Below are 23,455 nucleotides of genomic sequence, written 5' to 3'. Positions count from 1 at the left end.
AATATTACTTGATCCTCTGACGTCAAAACGTACCTGCTGTATCCTAGGATAGTAGAGGGCTGCTGATTATAATGTCGGAATCAAAATAAAACACAATTTTAATTAAAATATTGTGTATTTCCTAGAAAATAGTACTGGGAAAATATTGAATAGTAGACTAAAAACTGGGTATAAATCAGTAAAAACAGAGGTACACTAGTTGTACAGTATTTTAAACTGTACTGAATAAACAGGTTAATAACTAGCACTGTTGTCATCAGTGCAGTTCTTGTACCTGGAACTATATTTCAGCTTCCAGAGGAAATCATGCATATTTGTTGTATTAGCACTGTTGTATTATTTGTAATTGTCACCATATCTGCTCAGTCCCTGTAAAGTGAAATTAAAAGGGTTTGACTGTATGTAGATATAATTATCTCAATTTATTACAATTACAGTTTTCTCATTTTAAATATATTGTTTAACCCAACCCAGCATACTATACCAGCTGAAGATGTAACATTAAGTCGTCAGAATTGTATTTATTCCCCCCCGCAAGCATAAATACAATTACATTTTTTGCCAATCTGAACATTCCACACAATTATAAACAATGGATTATATTCCTAAAGCTTACTTATCTCAAAATATACTAAGATTTGTATCCCTTTCAAAGTATTGGGTTTATAACACTATGTAACACAATTTTTGTTCCTGGGTAGTAAGTGTTATTTCCTAATTGCTTATGCCTCAAAAGTATAGAAAATGGCTATTATTCCCCACAAACTTTGCTTTTGTGACCAGGACAGTGATATTTTGAAATTTACCTATTTCCAATGAGAAAACGGGCGAATTTGTGTCTTTTCGTTCACATAAAGTCAGAAAAAAACAACATACGAATCCAAATTAACATGTATTTATACTAAAGTAATACAAAAATGACTACAAAAGATTTAGAAGTGAGTAGTTTTTCGAGATTTACGATTATACTGTAAATCACTTTCACGAATTAGCCCCCAAATGTAGTCTCCCATCATGTTCTCGTTATACTGTCCTTGGTAGCAGCGTTCAAAGTCCAGTATATCCTGGTGGAAGCGCTCGCCTTGCTCCTCTGAGTACGCTCCCATGTTCTCCTTGAATTTATCAAGATGAGCATCAAGGATATGGACTTTGAGGGACATCCTACAGCCCATTGTGCCGTAGTTCTTCACCAGAGTCTCAACCAGCTCCACATAGTTTTCGGCCTTGTGATTGCCCAGGAAGCCCCGAACCACTGTGACAAAGCTGTTCCAAGTCGCTTTCTCCTTACTAGTGAGCTTCTTGGGGAATTCATTGCACTCCAGGATCTTCTTTATCTGTGGTCCGACGAAGACACCGGCTTTGACCTTTGCCTCAGACAGCTTAGGGAAGAAGCCTTGAAGGTACTTGAAGGCTGCCGACTCCTTATCTAGAGCTCTGACAAATTGTTTCATAAGGCCCAATTTGATGTGCAGTGGTGGCATCAGCACCTTCCGGGGGTCCACCAGTGGCTCCCACTTGACGTTGTTCCTCCCCACAGAGAACTCGGTCCGCTGTGGCCAGTCCCGTCTGTGGTAGTGCGCCTTGGTGTCCCTGCTGTCCCAAAGGCAAGGATAGCAGGGAAACTTGGTAAAACCGCCTTGGAGACCCATCAGGAATGCCACCATTTTGAAGTCTCCTATGACCTTGATGCCATCTCAGAAAAATGCAGATATGTATCCACTTAGGCAGCTGGAACTAAACTGAACTGGTGGGCTTAAGGCCCCTGTATTTATACTACTATTTATATTACTGGAAAGTTCTAGAAAGTTCTAGAAGTTACTCCAAGTTTACTCAGCACTGAATCTATCTGGAATGTTCTGGAAAATAGGTACATTTCAAAATATCACTGTCCTGGTCACAAAAGCAAAGTTTGTGGGGAATAATAGCCATTTTCTATACTTTTGAGGCATAAGCAATTAGGAAATAACACTTACTACCCAGGAACCAAAAAAAAAATAAAAAATTTGTTACACGGTGTAATCTAATAGTTAATGTAAAATGGGATTTGCAAATGAGCCAACTAGCCAGGGTGAGATGGGAAAGATCTCTAACCTTGCATTTGTATGTAAGTGCGCACTTTCTTTTCGGAGGTAGTTTATTTTTAATCAGTTTACCCAAACGCACAGCACAATGCAATGAGGTAAAAATTAAAAAAAAAAAAAAAAAAAACTTGCAAAGAAGAAGTCCACTAGGGGGAACAAAATAAGGAAACAAATTATACCCTGCCAACAAAGCCATCTTTCTCATTTATTTAATGTCAATATACTTTAAAATATAAAATTTTCACCAGTAGTTACCATGTCTTCAGGAAGGTAATATTACGTCACTGTAGCTTATGTATTAATGTGCAAGATTCACAATGCAGGTGCTTCAGTGTAAAAGCTATTCTTTGTTTCATAGAAGGAAAAAAGAAAATGTTAGCGTAAGCAGTTTAAGTTTTATTTTCTTTATCCTTACCTTGTTTGCAATCATCCTGAGTGGTCATTGTATTACTCAAATATTGTTTTTGTTTAGGCTAAGGTGCTTTAGTTCAGCTATAGTTGCCTGACGTACAGTAGATGCGTGTAACATAGGCTAGTGTAACGGTCAGAGTTGTGTGATGCATTGCCATTACAGATTGTGTCCTGTCCCGTCGGTGAGATGAGATCAGTTTAAAAGCTATAATACCTCAGACGCAGATGAGCCCGAAGTAAGAGCCAGTGCTATCTAGTGATGTGACACTTTCCTTTTGTTTTGCTGGCAGTACACAGTTCTGTGGAAGATGGTGTTGGTACTTAACAATATAAAGATACTTGGGCTGATCTAGTCTACATTACAAACGACTTTGTTAAACAACTACAACGGAGCAGTTCCTGAATAGAGGACGTATCAGTAAATAAAACAAACTACTGTAACAATAGCTGAGTAATTGCATAAGAGCCACTCAGAATCATTGAAAACAACTTTAAACTTTACAGTTAAGGAGACAGCAAAAAACAAAGGAAAGGTGAAGCTACTATTTCCGCCAGTAGTAACTGCCTTGCACTGTAGTGTTGAAAGTCTTCCACATATACTACACGCAATACCTGGGTACACAGTGGAAGGCCATTCTATTAAATAAAACTGAGAGGCAGAGTTTAGTGTCAGAATGTGTAAATCGATGATTATTTACTAGTGGCTTTGTGAAAGGAGACAGGCACATGCCACCTTTTATCAGCAGGGGGTCAGTGCAGGGGCCTGGCACCTGTCGCAAAGCCTTTACACTGTCCATTTCCACTGCAATGCATGACTGGGCTTCAAGGTGGAGCGATCCATTTAAAAAGCACTGGACCCTTGGATAATTTAAAAAGGAAACTCAATTTTAATTTTGCTCATGAAGCAGGAAATGGACAGCTTCATGGCTGGTTTCTGCTACATGTCCACCTTTGTGACACAGCAGGTTTCCCAACCAGTTCTATTAATGCAAGGCTCTTTTTCTATTATGATTGGCATTCAGGGGAAAGGACTGTGTTGAGAGATCACCAATGTAGGATTTAACCCCAGACTGGTGCATTAACCCACTGTCCCACCAAAGCCATCAGGGTGTAGCATGTACAGCACATGACCTGTCCAATCTTCTCATTTCTGCTTTGATGTATTTAATAGGATACATTCATTTTAAAAATAGTAAAACAACTTTGTCAAATTTAACGACAAGCATTTCGACTATAAGTCTTTCTCAGCGTCTTTAGTCAATGAAGTGGACATTTTACTACTCTTATTTCAAATCATTGAAAAAAAAGTAATGTATTGCATAGGCTTTACAAAAAGAGCCAGGGGTAAGAATGCAGTAACTCTTTATTTTAGAGCATCCACTCGAATACATCTCACCAGATTTGATACATACTTACAACCTTCATTATTATTATTATTAATTATTTCTTAGCAGACGCCCTTATCCAGGGCGACTTACAATCGAAAGCAAATACATTTCAAGTATCACAGTACAAGTAATAATACAATTAAGAGCAAGATAAATACAATGACTTTGGTTCAAGCAAGTACAAGTGTGACAAAATACGATTCAGTAATACAGCAGATAACAGTGTCAGTGATAGTTACATCAGGATATGATTAAATACAAAATACTACAGATTAAACACTTGGCAGTGAAGTTTGATACATTTCACCCGCTTTCCACTAAGAATGACACTTTGTATCAAATATAAACCAAAAAGCATAAACTGCTAAATAAGGGCCACAATTATGTGAATGTTGAAAGTAGAAAAATTTAGCAAAGTTTTAAATAACATGTTTACACAGATAATCACAAATAAAATAAAATAAAATGGGGTAGCGCCTTGCTTTCATCAAGGCAAATTTGTCAACACCAGCCTGTAAGTCTAATGTTTTTGCCGAACTAATACCAACATTTGCATACGTCGAGAATATGTTATAAAAAGAAATCCATTGATTTTCATGTATAACATTGCTTAATCATTTCTTTCCATGTAAATGCATATTTAAGCAATGTAACATTTTATAACAGTAATTATAACAGTGAATTTCAACCACAATGTATCTAATACTGTAGTGTACCACCGTAAATATTATTTTCCCGATTAACTGTGAAAAAGACAACGATGAGTTTATAGAGCAGTTATGCAAACCTAAAAACGCACAGCACAGCCCTACACATGAGCCTAAATCTGAAAATGCACAGCACAGCCCTACACATGAGCCTAAATCTGAAAACGCACACACAGCCCTACACATGAGCCTAAATCTGAAAACGCACAGCACAGCCCTACACATGAGCCTAAATCTGAAAACGCACAGCACAGCCCTACACATGAGCCTAAATCTGAAAACGCACAGCACACCCCTACACATGAGCCTAAATCTGAAAACACACAGCACAGCCCTACACATGAGCCTAAATCTGAAAACGCACAGCACACCCCTACACATGAGCCTAAATCTGAAAACGCACAGCACAGCCCTACACATGAGCCTAAATCTGAAAACGCACAGCACAGCCCTACACATGAGCCTAAATCTGAAAACGCACAGCACAGCCCTACACATGAGTCTAAATCTGAAAACGCACAGCACAGCCCTACACATGAGCCTAAATCTGAAAACGCACAGCACACCCCTACACATGAGCCTAAATCTGAAAACACACACACAGCCCTACACATGAGCCTAAATCTGAAAACACACAGCACAGCCCTACACATGAGCCTAAATCTGAAAACGCACAGCACAGCCCTACACATGAGCCTAAATCTGAAAACACACAGCACAGCCCTACACATGAGCCTAAATCTGAAAACGCACAGCACAGCCCTACACATGAGCCTAAATCTGAAAACGCACAGCACACCCCTACACATGAGCCTAAATCTGAAAACGCACAGCACAGCCCTACACACGAGCCTAAATCTGAAAACGCACACACAGCCCTACACATGAGCCTAAATCTGAAAACGCACAGCACACCCCTACACATGAGCCTAAATCTGAAAACACACAGCACAGCCCTACACATGAGCCTAAATCTGAAAACGCACAGCACAGCCCTACACATGAGCCTAAATCTGAAAACGCACAGCACAGCCCTACACATGAGCCTAAATCTGAAAACGCACAGCACACCCCTACACATGAGCCTAAATCTGAAAACGCACAGCACAGCCCTACACATGAGCCTAAATCTGAAAACGCACAGCACAGCCCTACACACGAGCCTAAATCTGAAAACGCACACACAGCCCTACACATGAGCCTAAATCTGAAAACGCACAGCACAGCCCTACACACGAGCCTAAATCTGAAAACGCACAGCACAGCCCTACACATGAGCCTAAATCTGAAAATGCACAGCACAGCCCTACACATGAGCCTAAATCTGAAAACGCACAGCACAGCCCTACACATGAGCCTAAATCTGAAAACGCACAGCACAGCCCTACACACGAGCCTAAATCTGAAAACGCACAGCACAGCCCTACACATGAGCCTAAATCTGAAAACGCACAGCACAGCCCTACACATGAGCCTAAATCTGAAAACGCACACACAGCCCTACACATGAGCCTACATCTGAAAATGCACAGCACAGCCCTACACATGATCCTAAATCTGAAAACGCACAGCACAGCCCTACACATGAGTCTAAATCTGAAAACACACAGCACAGCCCTACACATGAGCCTAAATCTGAAAACGCACACACAGCCCTACACATGAGCCTAAATCTGGAAACGCACAGCACAGCCCTACACATGAGCCTAAATCTGAAAACGCACAGCACAGCCCTACACATGAGCCTAAATCTGAAAACGCACAGCACAGCCCTACACATGAGCCTAAATCTGAAAATGCACAGCACAGCCCTACACATGAGCCTAAATCTGAAAACGCACAGCACAGCCCTACACATGAGCCTAAATCTGAAAACGCACAGCACAGCCCTACACATGAGCCTAAATCTGAAAATGCACAGCACAGCCCTACACATGAGCCTAAATCTGAAAACGCACAGCACAGCCCTACACATGAGCCTAAATCTGAAAACGCACAGCACAGCCCTGCACATGAGCCTAAATCTGAAAACGCACAGCACAGCCCTACACATGAGCCTAAATCTGAAAACACACAGCACACCCCTACACATGAGCCTAAATCTGAAAACGCACAGCACAGCCCTACACATGAGCCTAAATCTGAAAACACACAGCACAGCCCTACACATGAGCCTAAATCTGAAAACACACAGCACAGCCCTACACATGAGCCTAAATCTGAAAACGCACACACAGCCCTACACATGAGCCTACATCTGAAAACGCACAGCACAGCCCTACACATGAGCCTAAATCTGAAAACGCACAGCACAGCCCTACACATGAGCCTAAATCTGAAAACGCACAGCACAGCCCTACACATGAGCCTAAATCTGAAAACGCACAGCACAGCCCTACACATGAGCCTAAATCTGAAAACGCACAGCACAGCCCTACACATGAGTCTAAATCTGAAAACGCACAGCACAGCCCTACACATGAGCCTAAATCTGAAAACGCACAGCACAGCCCTACACATGAGCCTAAATCTGAAAACGCACAGCACAGCCCTACACATGAGCCTAAATCTGAAAACGCACAGCACACCCCTACACATGAGCCTAAATCTGAAAACACACAGCACAGCCCTACACATGAGCCTAAATCTGAAAACGCACACACACCCCTACACATGAGCCTAAATCTGAAAACACACAGCACAGCCCTACACATGAGCCTAAATCTGAAAATGCACAGCACAGCCCTACACATGAGCCTAAATCTGAAAACGCACAGCACAGCCCTACACATGAGCCTAAATCTGAAAACACACAGCACAGCCCTACACATGAGCCTAAATCTGAAAACGCACAGCACAGCACTACACATGAGCCTAAATCTGAAAACGCACAGCACAGCCCTACACATGAGCCTAAATCTGAAAACGCACAGCACAGCCCTACACACGAGCCTAAATCTGAAAACGCACAGCACACCCCTACACATGAGCCTAAATCTGAAAATGCACAGCACAGCCCTACACATGAGCCTAAATCTGAAAACACACAGCACACCCCTACACATGAGCCTAAATCTGAAAACGCACAGCACAGCCCTACACATGAGCCTAAATCTGAAAACGCACAGCACAGCCCTACACATGAGCCTAAATCTGAAAATGCACAGCACAGCCCTACACATGAGCCTAAATCTGAAAACGCACAGCACACCCCTACACATGAGCCTAAATCTGAAAACGCACAGCACAGCCCTACACATGAGCCTAAATCTGAAAACGCACAGCACAGCCCTACACACGAGCCTAAATCTGAAAACGCACAGCACAGCCCTACACATGAGTCTAAATCTGAAAACGCACAGCCCAGCACTACACATGAGCCTAAATCTGAAAATGCACAGCACAGCCCTACACTTGAGCCTAAATCTGAAAACACACAGCACAGCCCTACACATGAGCCTAAATCTGAAAACGCACAGCACAGCCCTACACATGAGCCTAAATCTGAAAACGCACAGCACAGCCCTACACATGAGCCTAAATCTGAAAACGCACACACAGCCCTACACATGAGCCTAAATCTGAAAACGCACAGCACAGCCCTACACATGAGCCTAAATCTGAAAATGCACAGCACAGCCCTACACGTGAGCCTAAATCTGAAAACGCACACACAGCCCTACACATGAGCCTAAATCTGAAAATGCACAGCACAGCCCTACACTTGAGCCTAAATCTGAAAACACACAGCACAGCCCTACACATGAGCCTAAATCTGAAAACGCACAGCACAGCCCTACACATGAGCCTAAATCTGAAAACGCACAGCACAGCCCTACACATGAGCCTAAATCTGAAAACGCACAGCACAGCACTACACATGAGCCTAAATCTGAAAATGCACAGCACAGCCCTACACACGAGCCTAAATCTGAAAACGCACACACAGCCCTACACATGAGCCTAAATCTGAAAACGCACACACAGCCCTACACATGAGCCTAAATCTGAAAACGCACAGCACACCCCTACACATGAGCCTAAATCTGAAAACGCACAGCACAGCACTACACATGAGCCTAAATCTAATTTTAAAATCTATTGTACCTTTTCTTTAGAGCATGTATAAATAATTGTACCTGAGCATAAGCAATAATAATAGTTTCTTCCACAAGTGAATCCCTCCTTGTCAACTCGCTGTGTTTTAATTTCTTCTGTTTTCCACTTACTGTGGCAAACACATCTGACATTTCCCTTTGACTCACTATGATATCAATAATATTATATTATAGAAACAATAAAATGCAATGCCATTCTGTGTTGTCGATATAAATCACTGGACAACGATGAACTATCAATCAAAATGAATGAATGCCGTTGACGCCTTGAGATTCTAAGCGCGAGCAATTACATCACCATGGCAACCGTCGGTAACTTCATTCCAGACCCGGGTTAGATTAGAAAAGAATGACGTTTGAAAAATGTATTTTATTTATTTGTGAAGAAAACTTTGACCGTGTTAAATGTGATAATATTATGTGTCTGAGGGGGCCAAAAAGTGGAAGACATAATGTCATGTAGATTGTCTTGGGGGGGGGGGGCAAACCAAGGTCTGGGGGGGGGGGGGGGGGGCAACTGCCACTCTGCCCTACAGCAAATGACGCCCCTGTCTTTAACCCTTTTCATGCAGGGATTGCTATTTTAGACCCACGTGTCAATCGAGCAAATACTGCACAGCAGTGGAAGGACAGATTTCTCTAGTTGTATAGTTTCTTAACTGAGATGCTGATGACCCATGTGCCATTGCTTATTTCTTAATATATATTTTATTTTTTTGTAACAAAAAAAATATGTACACAAACTATGTGTTCCAATAAACTTTAAACATCCATAGTTGCGAGGAATTAGTTGTATATTGATGTTTCTTTTGTGATGTAATACTGGAAGGAACAGCCTCTGTACTATGTAGCATGGAAAGATTTCGGGTCCCTTCAGTTGTAGCTTTATGTGAGTAATGTCCCCACCATGTCTTTATTGGTCAATGTCATGAAGCATGTTGTGTGTGATAGACTGACCAGTAATTTCTGGTAATGTTCAATGGCAGAAATATTAACAGAAATATTTTTTTTTATTATGAATTACTGTAGGAAAAAATGAAATAATAATAATAATAATAATAATAATAATAATAATAATAATAATAATAATAATGTAACGTTTTTGTCAGGTTTATGAAGCAGGACTCACGGAGACAGTGTGGAACTCTCGGTCTCGAATTTTTATTTTAATAAACAGAGAATTCCTGTCAGGGTCCGGAATTCACGCCACTAAAACAACAAACCCTTCTTTATCCTCTATTGCTATCTCTCTCTCTCTAGTCGCTGTCACTCTCTCTCACTCCCCGTCTCTCCCCCCTCTGTCACTCATCCACCACCTTATATAACCTCCCCTCATCTCCCGCCACTGTCCGGCTCAACCAATCGACCCATGGTCTGCAGTCCCGCTTTTCCCGCTGCCAACTAACGGCGTGACCCGTTCCCCTTACAATACGCATAACATAAAAGACAGACAAGACAAACGGGACAGACAACAAGTCCTGCAACAATACAATTGTCCGGGTCGTTACAATAATAATAATAATTGCTACAGTAATACTACCAATAATAATAATAATAATAATAATAATAATAATAATATCCCACACTGCATTGACAATGCAATTTCCTTATTTGCCCACCAAAATAATAACAGACAGATGTATGTATCTTAAAAATACCATGTTTAAAACGTTGCCTCAATTGAATGTTTAAATGTCATTATGCTTAAAGTAGTAAATAAACACTTACATTTAGAGCACATTCTGATTGACATTTATGTCTTCATCAATAGTATTGACCATCTATTGATAGTGTAATTGCTAACACATTACAAAAAAAAAGAGCAATCCGCATTGTGTTAAAGATATGGCAGCTTGTTTGCTTTCTCAGGTCAGGGAGAGAAATCATCCAGGTGAATATTTGTCACCTGAAGTGGGTGTGGCTAAAACTGGACATGGAGTAAAATGAGTAGGAGTACCAGAAAATGATGTGGAGTAAAATGAGTAGGAGCACCAGAAAATGATGTGGAGTAAAATGATTAGGAGTACCAGAAAATGATGTGAAGTAAAATGAGTAGGAGCACCAGAAAATGATGTGGAGTAAAATGAGTAGGAGTACCAGAAAATGACGTGGAGTAAAATGAGTAGGAGCACCAGAAAATGATGTGGAGTAAAATGAGTAGGAGCACCAGAAAATGATGTGGAGTAAAATGAGTAGGAGTACCAGAAAATGATGTGGAGTAAAATGAGTAGGAGCACCAGAAAATGACGTGGAGTAAAATGAGTAGGAGCACCAGAAAATGATGTGGAGTAAAATGAGTAGGAGTACCAGAAAATGATGTGGAGTAAAATGAGTAGGAGTACCAGAAAATGATGTGGAGTAAAATGAGTAGGAGCACCAGAAAATGATGTGGAGTAAAATGAGTAGGAGTACCAGAAAATGACGTGGAGTAAAATGAGTAGGAGCACCAGAAAATGACGTGGAGTAAAATGAGTAGGAGCACCAGAAAATGATGTGGAGTAAAATGAGTAGGAGTACCAGAAAATGATGTGGAGTAAAATGAGTAGGAGCACCAGAAAATGATGTGGAGTAAAATGAGTAGGAGCACCAGAAAATGATGTGGAGTAAAATGAGTAGGAGTACCAGAAAATGATGTGGAGTAAAATGAGTAGGAGCACCAGAAAATGATGTGGAGTAAAATGAGTAGGAGCACCAGAAAATGATGTGGAGTAAAATGAGTAGGAGCACCAGAAAATGATGTGGAGTAAAATGAGTAGGAGCACCAGAAAATGATGTGGAGTAAAATGAGTAGGAGTACCAGAAAATGATGTGGAGTAAAATGAGTAGGAGCACCAGAAAATGATCATAATCGTTACAGATTCTATTTATACTAAACTCGGCACTAGGTTTTGTATTATGAGCAATACTTGAAGATAATATCCTTAAGGAATAGAAAGAAGTGTTGAATTGACAACAGATCTGTCAGAAGGCACAGGTGTCATTGTCCATTCAACAGTCCAAAGCACCTTTGACCATTGTTCCATAGTCAATTTCTGTGTTCTTGTGCATATTTTAGCCTTTTAGTTCTCCTTTCTTAACAGAGGTATTCTTACTGCAACATATCCTTTAAACCTGATTTCAAGAGTGACCTTCGTACTGTTGATTTGATTGATAATGACACCTGTGCCTTCTGCCAGTTCTGTTGTCAATTCAAGGCTTGTCTTCTTTCTATTCCTTAAGTATTGCTCATCCATGTTAGACAGCTTTCTGGGTCTTCCAATCCTGGGTCAATTACAGATGATGTTTCTCTGTACTTGTTGATTAGTAGAAAAATGCAACATGTCTTAGACTTTTGCACAGCAGTATATATATATATATATATATATATATATTTTAGCTCAAAGAGCCAGCTGCCCAACGTTTCGATATGTTGTACATATCTTTCTCAAGGGAGCCTGTATATATATATATATATAAAATGAATCCAAGAGGAAATATGTTAGTTCATACATAATTAGATTTGAATTACTGACACTTATTTTAAAGTAAGATGCACAGCTGCAGAGGACTGTGACACCACAAGGTCAAGTGATTCACCCTTGGGGTCAAATGGCTGGAATTCAGAAGTCTAAGGATTCTCCTGGCTCCGGGTCCTCAGCTCAAACCATGGGTCACACTGTCTCTATTTACTGCATTTAATCCTATACTTCAGAATACTGTAATCTGCCAAGTGTTTAACCTGTAGTATTTTGTATTTAATCATATCCTGATGTAACTATCATTATTTAATCATATCCTGATGTAACTATCACTATTATCTGCTGTATTATTGAATTGTGGTTTGTCACACTTGAACAAGTTATTGTATTTCTTGCTCTTATTGTATTACTTGTATTGTAACACTTGAAATGTATTTGCTTACGATTGTAAGTCGCCCTGGATAAGGGCGTCTGCTAAGCAATAAATAATAATAATAATAATATTGTTAGGCGTCCACGTTCTTGCCTCCCCTTGCAGTCATTAACTATAAATTAAAAGCTGCTGTTACTTGTTATCGTCATTGTGTTCTGCTGTCAGCCACCAGGGGCTCCTTTGATAACGTGTTGTAAATCTCAGTGGGTTCTCTTCCCAGTAATACAATAAAGACTGAACTGGATTGCCTGGGATCTGTTCTCAACCTTGTTTAGCTTCTCTTTAATTGACATGTAATGTGAAAAAGACCCCCTCCCCCCAGAAATCTCTTCAGAAGACAGCATACCCTTTAAGACAATATAGTTTTCCAATGATTCTAATGGGAGGATAATCGGTCAGATATTGTTATTGTTTCTCTTAAAAGTAAAGTTCTATTTTAATGCCACCAAAAAAAAAAAAAAAAAATGTTTTGCCCCTATAAGTTTGCCATTTTAAATTTGCTAGGTCATTTTTTTAGTTTTTCACCTTGCTGGTGTGTAGCTTAGCAGAAAAGCCATCACAAGCCACATGATTTGTAAAACCAATTATAATTGTCTCTGGGTTGGTTCATAGACTTACCTAATTCTGCATTATTGTTGCTACCGGCCAGGTGACAGACACATTAATTTAAGGGGGATAACAAACACAGTTAACTACCAGTCACAATGAAGAATAGATAACCCACATATCATGAACCATTGATAATAACAGCCATTAAGATTAGCTCAAAGGTTTCCTCAAAAAATAAGGTTGTATGCACAGCAACGCAGGCAATAGAGTATGTGAACACAATGGGTGTTGAGGTCTGGTGTTTTAATAAAAAGACAAACTCGGAGAACAGCCCAGTATGAAGGGCACTGGTGCTGCATATCTGGTACACAGAAATGGCTCACGGTGCAATCTGCAACCCTGAAGTGTATTCAGTAATCTTTCTTTCTGTTTTTCAGTTGCCCACCACAATTCTATATTGCAAATACATAAATCACAATGTTTCAACAAAAGCAGAATTACATTTTCTCCTTTCAGCTGTTATCGGGATTGGGTGGTATATAGCATGCTGAGGCCAAGTAATTTATTACACTTGCTGAATGGATAGTGGCAGCGAGAGTCTATTAGAGCCAGCTTTGTTAAGGCTTTGAATGTGTTGCTGAAACCTGTGCCAGCCGAAATATCTTTACATCAGTAATAGATATACAACACTCTGTTATTTAGTGCCACAACAAAATTAAATAGTTTAGGCGGTTTGACTACACCCCTTAAAATTCAGTCTTCAGTTTTTTAATGCTGAGATCTGGAATACATAGATTTTTTAACAGTAGAAGTCTTAACATCTGTGTTGACAGCAAGTTTAAGACCAGTAATAATGTCTTCCTGTCCGTCATGAAAACTTTCAGAAAAGCCAGTAAGGACAAGGCCAAGCACTGTGGTTGGATTGCTACACAAGGTCTGGTTTGATCTTCATCTCCAACGTTGCAATACAGAATAGAGTGGAGTTCAATTTAATCCTCAAACTCACCTTGAAATCCGGTCAGCATTCACCACAGCTGCTGTACTTCCTTCCTTATTTTCATTTGAAACTCCGCCTAGACTGTCCACATTAGTATCAGTTTGTGCCATCTACTTTTCAGATTCCACTTTCAATGCAAAACTTCACAATAAATGGACATGGATTCTTAAATATAAATTAAATGTTATGTCCTTTGGGACTATATAACACTGTGGGACTATATAACACACTGAATACACAATAAAAGTGACTTTGCTTCGGGCCTAATCACCACCCAGACGTTTATATATTTCATGGGAACCGCACGGTCCTTTGTGGTTTATACCTTACTGTAATAACTTGGAGCAGACTTCTTTTTGAGTGCAAAGGAAAACTTTTTTTATTGTAAATACATGCGGTGTTGCTTACATGTTAATCGCCATATTGTAACCCGGAAACTCACTCTCCCAAGTTAACCTTTTGTGATTGACAGGTGGGAGGGACAATTATCTCAACTACTACACTTACATAACGCCCTTTAAAACACGGCTTGGAAAAATAACAACCTGTGATTGATTAAACAGCATCACATGTGCGTCTTTATATCGTATACCGTGGCTTGCATAGTAATGAGCCTCTTCACACTGAATAAATCACCACACACCACTACATTCAAAATTCCATGACAAACTGCCATTTTATTTGTTATTAGTTACAAAACCACTGCCAAAAATGAGTGACATTCCACCTATTTCCTTTAATATATTTGGGGATGAAACTCCAGATAACTGGTACAACAGGAGGTGCTCCAGCAACTGTCAAAGAAAAAAATATGGACATTCATTTTAAGGAAATTTATCCAAAAAAGCTCAAGAACATTAAGGGAATTTTGAGCAAGAAGTTCTCAGTATTCCATCTCCGGTTTTATAACGCTGAGCTGGACTAAATAGATCATTTAACAGTAGAAGTTTTAACATATTTGCTGACAGCTAGTTTAAAACCAGCAATGATGTATTGCTGTCAGTCAGCAAAACTTTTAGAAAAGCAGGTAAAGACAAGGCCAGACACCACCTTCTGAATTACCGGCCTGGATTTGAAGTGTCTGTGGGAAACTGAGATACTGTGTGCCAACAGAGGGATGGGTGAGGCTGCAGAGTTCAAGTGCAGGACAGTACAAGTGTAGTGGGCCTTGTTCACCAAGACAAGTGCTGAAGTACAGGGTGCGATGTAATGGAACAGGTGAGTCTTGAGGAGGTGTCTGAAGGTGATCAGGGACTGTGCAGTTCTGATATCTGTGACCAGGTCATTGCACCACAGAGGGATAAGGTTGGAGTATCAAAGTTAGTTTACTATGAAATTAGCAACTTGAGGACAAGAAAGCTGGATGAAGCACTGGTTGATATAATTACAAGGGACTGCCAGCCTTTTTCAATTGTTGAGAATGAAGGCTTCAGAAGCCTTGTAAGACTCACGGATCCCCAATATACACTCCCCAGCGGGAAGACTCTGAAGAACATGGTTACTTGTCAGTATGAAATCCATAATCAGAGAGTAATGGCAGAGGTGCAGAGAGCTGACCATGTTTGTCTGACAACGGATATGTGGATGTCCATCAAACACTGAAGCATATATCGCAGTGGCGTGTCACCTCATTACCGACCAGTTCCAACTCACCAGTTTTTTACTTGACATCTCCCATTTTAAAACAATGCATACATCCAACCACATAACGAGTCACTACAGAATGTAATGGACACTTGGAACATCCGTGAAAAGGTTCCTGCCTTTATCACTGATAATGCAGCAAACAATGTAGCAGCAGTTCAGCAAATGAACATCCACCATTTATCTTGATTTGCACACACTTTAAACTTGATTGTGAAGAATGCCTTGCATAATACACCTGACCTGGGGCTTATTCGAGTGAAGGTAAGGAAAATAGTTGGATCCTTCAGATCAAGTACAAACGCCAAAGAAAAGCTTGCAGAAGTCCAAATGCAACTTAACAAACCACAGCAAACGCTAGTGCAGGAGATAGATACTAGATGGAACAGTAGTTCACCAACCATTTCACACAGCAACTTCAGAGCTGTCTTCAGAAAAAAATGTTTCAGCATCCAAAATAATTCCACTGACCAGAATGCTGCAATGTGTTCCATAAAAAGGGAGACAAAACCGAACCAGCTAACTACAGACTAATAACCCTGACTTCTATTATATGTAAACTTACGGAAACTATAATAAGATCCAAAATGGAAAATTACCTATATGGTAACAGTATCCTGGGAGACAGTCAGCATGGTTTTAGGAAAGGGAGATCGTGTCTAACTAACCTGCTTGATTTTTTTGAGGATGCAACATCGACAATGGATAACTGCAAAGCATATGACATGGTTTATTTAGATTTCCAGAAAGCTTTTGACTAAGTCCCGCATAAAAGATTAATTCTCAAACTGAACGCAGTAGGGATTCAAGGAAATGCATGCACATAGATTAGTGAGTGGTTAACATGTAGAAAACAGAAAGTACTGATTAGAGGAGAAACCTCAAAATGGAGCGAGGTAACCAGTGGTGTACCACAGGGATCAGTATTCGGTCCTCTGCTATTCCTAATCTACATTAATGATTTAGATTCTGGTATAGTAAGCAAACTTGTTAAATTTGCAGGCAACACAAAAATAGGAGGAGTGGCAAACACTGTTGCAGCAGCAAAGGTCATTCAAAATGATCTAGACAGCATTCAGAACTGAGCAGACACATGGCAAATGACATTTAATAGAGAAAAGTGTAAGGTACTGTACGCAGGCAATAAAAATGTGCATTATAAATATCATATGGTAGATACTGAAATTGAAGAAGGAATCTATGAAAAAGACCAAGGAGTTTCTGTTGACTCAGAAATGTCTTCATCTAGACAATGTGGGGAAGCTATTAAAAAAGGCCAACAAGATGCTTGGATATATTGTGAGAAGTGTTGAATTTAAATCAAGGGAAGTAATGTTAAAACTTTACAATGCATTAGTAAGACCTCCTCTAGAATATTGTGTTCAGTTCTGGTCACCTCGTTATAAAAAGGATATTGCTGCTCTAGAAAGAGTGCAAAGAAGAGCGACCAGAATTATCCTGGGTTTAAAAGGCATGTCGTATGCAGACAGGCTAAAATAATTGAATCTATTCAGTCTTGAACAAAGAAGACTAAGCGGTGATCTGATTCAAGCATTCAAAATCCTATTGACAGTGTCGACCCAGGGGACTTTTTCGACCTGAAAAAAGAAACAAGGACCAGGGATCACAAATGGAGATTAGATAAAGGGGCATTCAGAACAGAAAATAGGAGGCACTTTTTTACACAGATAATTGTGAGGGTCTTGAACCAACTCTCCAGTAATGCTGTTGAAGCTGACACCCTGGGATCCTTCAAGAAGCTGCTTGATGAGATTCTAGGATAAAATAAGCTACTAACAACCAAACGAGCAAGATGGACTGAATGGCCTCCTCTCGTTTGTAAGCTTTCTGATGTTCTTATGTTCTTATTATTGGCACTGCTCTTGCTAAACAGAGAGGTCCCACCGACACACTCCTATATATTTTTGGGGGAGCTAAGAATCCCGAAACTAGTCCTTGTCCCATACAGGAAAATAGTACTGTACCCGGTTTCGCATGTGGTGGTTAGATTTTAAGGAAGTTTTATTTTTGGCAACAAAGATCCATGGCGAACAGATTTGTTCTGGCTCAGCACAGGTTGGCGGCTTGCTTTTGAAGCCAGAAGCTTCCCTGGAAAAGGCACACCAGCCAGCCAAGGAACCCCAGCTGCAGATTACCACTGTAAATGAAACCCTATTCTTAATGAGTGTGTCTGCTTAAATAAAGGAATTGACTGATTGATTGATTGATCAATTGATTGATTGATTGATTGATTGGTTGATTGATTACTTGATAAACAAATGCATTGGACAGTTTATAAATCATGACTTCTGGCCCCCACAATGATGCCTACCCAGGCAACACCTGTTAGATGTATTTCTAGTGGTTGGTTTTCAACCGTTTTTAAGGCTAAAAGATTAAACACAGGAGTGAAATGGGATTTAAAAATGAAAAGCATATGAACTTTGTGCAGCCCTTCTTTTAAAAACAGAGCTTTCCTCAGGTCAGAGCTCAGCCAAGCATGGGATTGCTTGGGTGTATTCTCATCAAGTGTGTGTTCCAATAATGTAAATAGATGTTTTGTCTTCGAATTGGCTCCTCAATTATGCTTCAGAGCTGATAGATCTTGCATATTATACCAGAAACAGTGTGTAATAACCCATGCTGTTGATTCCAAAAACTGCACAAATGACCTTTTGAGTTATATTTGAATTTTTATATATTCCTTGTGGGTTTGAGATTTTTAAAAAATAAAATGTTTTACATTACTCTAAGATGACATTACACTAACATAACATTTGACAAGAGTTGTCAGCCTTCCTCTCAATCAAATCTGTCATGATCGAACAATGGAAGAATAAAAGGTTGACCTAACCTGAAGCAGAATTGGAAAGCATACTATGGGAGATGTCATTTGCTGCTAAAAATTACATTCCGGAATCTTGCTTGGGAAATACAAGCGATTCAAGTGTATTTTTAAGAAAAATCTACTTTAAAATAATCATTGTTTATTGGTAAACATGTATGAATATAATATAAAGTGATTGGATAGGTAAATAAAAAAAGAAGAAGATTAACTAAGAATTGGTTTATAACTGGATACAGCACTGCCTCCATGAAAAGATGTAAACAGACAAATAATGTGTATCTGACACTTTGAACTTTGATGCATGGAGCTCTGCTTGGTACACTGATGCAACTGCCACAGCATTCCCACCACAGTCTCATCTGTTTAAAATCTGAAAATGAAGGGTATTTGGAACCCATACATTTATATATATATTTTTTTACAATTACAAATGTAGCAGTTTTTAGTCAATTTGATTTATTTTTTTTTTTGCTTAAAAGGTACAGTATTAAGCTCAGTATAAAGGCCAGGCTATCTGTCTTTGTTTTCACAGAGCTTCTTTTGATAGTAGGCCAAAGTAGGCGGAGAAACCACTTCACCATTTACTCATCGCTTAAATATCCAGTATCATAGTTTAGTTTCATAGTGTCATTCAATTACTTTTAATTTATGAACAAATTTACCCAAATTTACCCAACCTTAAAATGTTTTAGGGCTGATCCCACAACCAATGGGCAGGAGTGTGGAGTAGTGGACTCTTGACCGGAGGGTCGTGGGTTCAATCCCCAGTGGGGGACACTGCTGCTGTACCCTTGAGCAAGGTACTTTACCTAGATTGCTCCAGTAAAAATCCAACTGTATAAATGGGTAATTGAACGTAAAAATAATGTGATATCTTGTAACAATTGTAAGTCGCCCTGGAGAAGGGCGTCTGCTAAAAAGTAAATAATAATAATAATAATAATAATAACCAAGCCCTGACTCATCCTGCACAACACGCCGTGCCCCGACTCACCCTGCGCACCACTCCGTGCTCCCGACTCACCCTGCGCACCACGCCGTGCTCCGACTCACCCTGCGCACCACGCCGTGCTCCCGACTCACCCTGCGCACCACGCCGTGCCCTGACTCATCCTGCACACCACGTCGTGCCCCGACTCACCCTGCACACCACGCCGTGCCCCGACTCATCCTGCACACCACGCCGCGCTCCGACTCACCCTGCGCACCACGCCGTGCTCCCGACTCACCCTGCACACCACGCCATGCTCTCGACTCATCTTGCGCACCACGCCGTGCTCCCGACTCACCCTGCGCACCACGCCGTGCCCTGACTCATCCTGCGCACCACGTCGTGCCCTGACTCACCCTGCACACCACGCCGTGCCCCGACTCACCCTGCACACCACGCCGTGCTCCCGACTCACCCTGCACACCACGCCGTGCTCCCGACTCACCCTGCGCACCACGCCGTGCTCCCGACTCACCCTGCGCACCACGCCGTGCTCCCGACTCACCCTGCACACCACGCCATGCTCTCGACTCATCCTGCGCACCACGCCGTGCTCCCGACTCACCCTGCGCACCACGCCGTGCCCTGACTCATCCTGCGCACCACGTCGTGCCCTGACTCACCCTGCACACCACGCCATGCCCCGACTCACCCTGCACACCACGCCGTGCTCCGACTCACCCTGCGCACCATGCCGTGCCCTGACTCACCCTGCACACCACGCCGTGCCCCGACTCACCCTGCACACCACGCCGTGCTCTCGACTCATCCTGCGCACCACGCTGTGCCTTGACTCACCCTGCACACCACGCCGTGCTCCCGATTCACCCTGCACACCACGCCGTGCTCTGACTCACCCTGCACACCACGCCGTGCTCCGACTCACCCTGCGCACCACGCCATGCTCCCGACTCATCCTGCACACCACGAGGCCATGCCCCGTCTCACCCTGCACACCACGCCGTGCTCCCGATTCACCCTGCACGCCACGCCGTGCCCCGACTTATTTCTACCAGGTGAGCCACTCAGAGACCCCAATTAAGTATTTTTTCACAATGACGTTTTAATAGTGTCTAAAAATACAAAAATAAAACAAAACCGATAGGCTATTGAGTTCATTCATCCCATGAGCCAGACGGTATTCAAGCAACCTGAGCAGCTACTGTCTGTAAAAGCTAACTCGGAGGAATTCTCAAGTGTTAAAATAATGACTTTTATCGTGGTGCACTACTACCTGACCAGAAAGAATGAAGATGCTAATTCCAATACTGTAGCCAAAAATTTAAAAATACCAGCAAACTTCTGGATAGATCAGAGTTGCTGTTATAACTTATATAGATGTGATACTGGTTCTTTAACATCACTCAGTATTATAGTATAGTGTAAATAGCAGTGCTTTCACCCTTTGCGAGGGCAGGTGTAAAACAACCATGCCTTGTTGAACAGTGGAGTGCCAAAAGAATGATTCGTGGTTTTCATTTTTTTCACTGGATCCATCCGAAGAACCTCGATTTAAAGTGTATATTCCAGCCTTCGTTTCAAATCATCACACAGCATTGCCACCATAGTGGCAGCATTGCCACTATGGTGGTAACTGAGACTTGCAAAGCAAAGGATGGCAGCGGCGCCGCAAGAACATTGTTCTTCGATAGAAGAAGAGGATACATTGTCCCCTTCAGAATCTGAAGCTGATGTTGAAAAATGTGTTTCTGATGCAGAATATGAATTAAATCATCAACCTTATTGTTTTCAGCCATATTCCTCAGCCATATTACACAGTGAAGATGGTGATGTTTTTGGAGGCAAAAGACACTGAGCATGGCAGACCCGGTAGGTAGGGTAAAATATTGTGGAGGTAATGGCCACTATATTTAATTTATTTTTAACAGAGTTGTTGGCAGATTTCTGTGTGGGCCACTTGAATGTGGTTTGTAGAGTAGTCATCGTGTGGTCCTTCGGAAGATTTACTGCATGCATTGCTGCCAGGCTAGACAGACATATCAGGTTTATAGCATCACTAATGTAGAAAGTCAAAATGCAAAAAACAAATGGCACTTCTAAAGACTCCATGGTCATCATTAGGGCTCTTTCTGCCATAAACAGTTGCACAGCTCTACTGTGGAGAATAAAAATGCATCTGCATCTACAACAAGAGTCTAAACTTTCAGCACTGCAGCCTGGAATAACGTTTGCGTTAAACCACTTATTTTTTTTTAAGACTGATCCCGTTCATGATGGTCTTGATTCTGCAGGTCCTGTCATGTCTCACGTGTCATGTGTCTGCACTTGATGTACTGTTAATGAAGAAACAAAGGGGGCATTAAGAGGCAGTGACTTTGCACCCTGACCACCTGCTACCCCTGTTCAGCAAAGGTCTGCTTGTGTCTCCGAGGAGATGTGCTGTTACAGAACAGGACCTCTCTACTTTTTAAATGACAGGGTCAGTGACACGCTGCTGACATCACTGGCGCAGGGGTTAAAATCTCACTGCACACAAATGTTTCTATAATTTTTCAACCAATTAAATCTGGCTCCCCACGAGAGCACCCCTGTAAAAGGCCTTCACAGTGTCCAGTGCCCATATCACTGCGATGGTAGCATGGGATTTTACCAAATATATAGCATCTGCGATGCTGCTCTCTCCACTCCAATGACTAAGCTAAAAGAAATCAGTGAAGCATGCTGTCTATAACAATATAAAATAAAACCGCAGCGAGATGAAAGTTTCGTCCACTTTCAGAAAAAGCTATTACGCGGTTTTGTTAATTTCAGTGCTACATGCTCTTTGCCGTGTTTTCTATTGAATTGGATTGGCGGAGTGAAAAGGGAATCCTTTTAAATGCAGATGCGTAATTAATTCCTCATGTTTAGTGAATTAAACATCTCTTAGAATGCACAGGCTATCGGGGAAACGTTTTTTTTTTAATTATTTTATTATGGAGCAAACAAAGGATGCTGCACACTTTTCTTTTTGTATTGTTACATGTTAGGAATTCATTGCAGATTGTAAAATACAATAGCTGTCTGTTAGTAAAATCAATGGGGGTTGTTTCATCAACAATTGCAATTATTTAGCTTTTTTTTAATGGTTTAAGAAGAATACTGTACTATACTGCAAATACATATTAACTGCTGGTGGAGTCCTTTGAGCTATTATACAGTACAGATAGTATAAGCAATCCTGATACAATTATACACCAAGCTCCTACATAGTTTTTGCAAGTACTACACCACATAGCTTTAGATATGACCGGGAGCCAACAGTCATGCCCTCGATAGCCTTTATTTTTATGAGAAGTGTCTAGTTTGCTCTTTTTTAGTATTGTGTACAGTACTAAACATGAGTGCATCATAGTTTGTCAATGATTTGGTTTATTGGGTAATTAATAAACAGTTAATTGCTAATTAGCAAAATTGTTGGCTGTTTTTTTCCCAATACATTCCTAATACTGTTTTTTGTTTGTTTGTTTTTTTATTGTTTCATCGAGTGCAACAGGAAAAAAAACCAGTTCAAAACCCAAATGTACCTACACAGGCCTAGGAACAGGGGAAATTAATTATAATTATTGTTTTAATTAAGTACAGTGATATACTGTCCAGCCCCCTTAATTGAGTATTATGAGAATAAATAAACAAATGCTGGACTGCCATAGGGGCATTTGTTGCCCGTATTACGCCACTCTGACTTACTAAAGATCGCTGAATATTCACAACATCTTTATATGAATGCAATATGTTTCGGTTACCCTTTAGTTTAAGGATCAGTTTATGTTGTTAACAAGAAACAATATATAATAATACAATTTTATGACACAACAATAGCAGTGTAA

This window comes from Acipenser ruthenus, chromosome 1 (assembly GCF_902713425.1).
Source record: "Acipenser ruthenus chromosome 1, fAciRut3.2 maternal haplotype, whole genome shotgun sequence".
NCBI lineage: Eukaryota > Metazoa > Chordata > Actinopteri > Acipenseriformes > Acipenseridae > Acipenser > Acipenser ruthenus.
Note: the sequence above shows the minus strand (reverse complement) of the source record.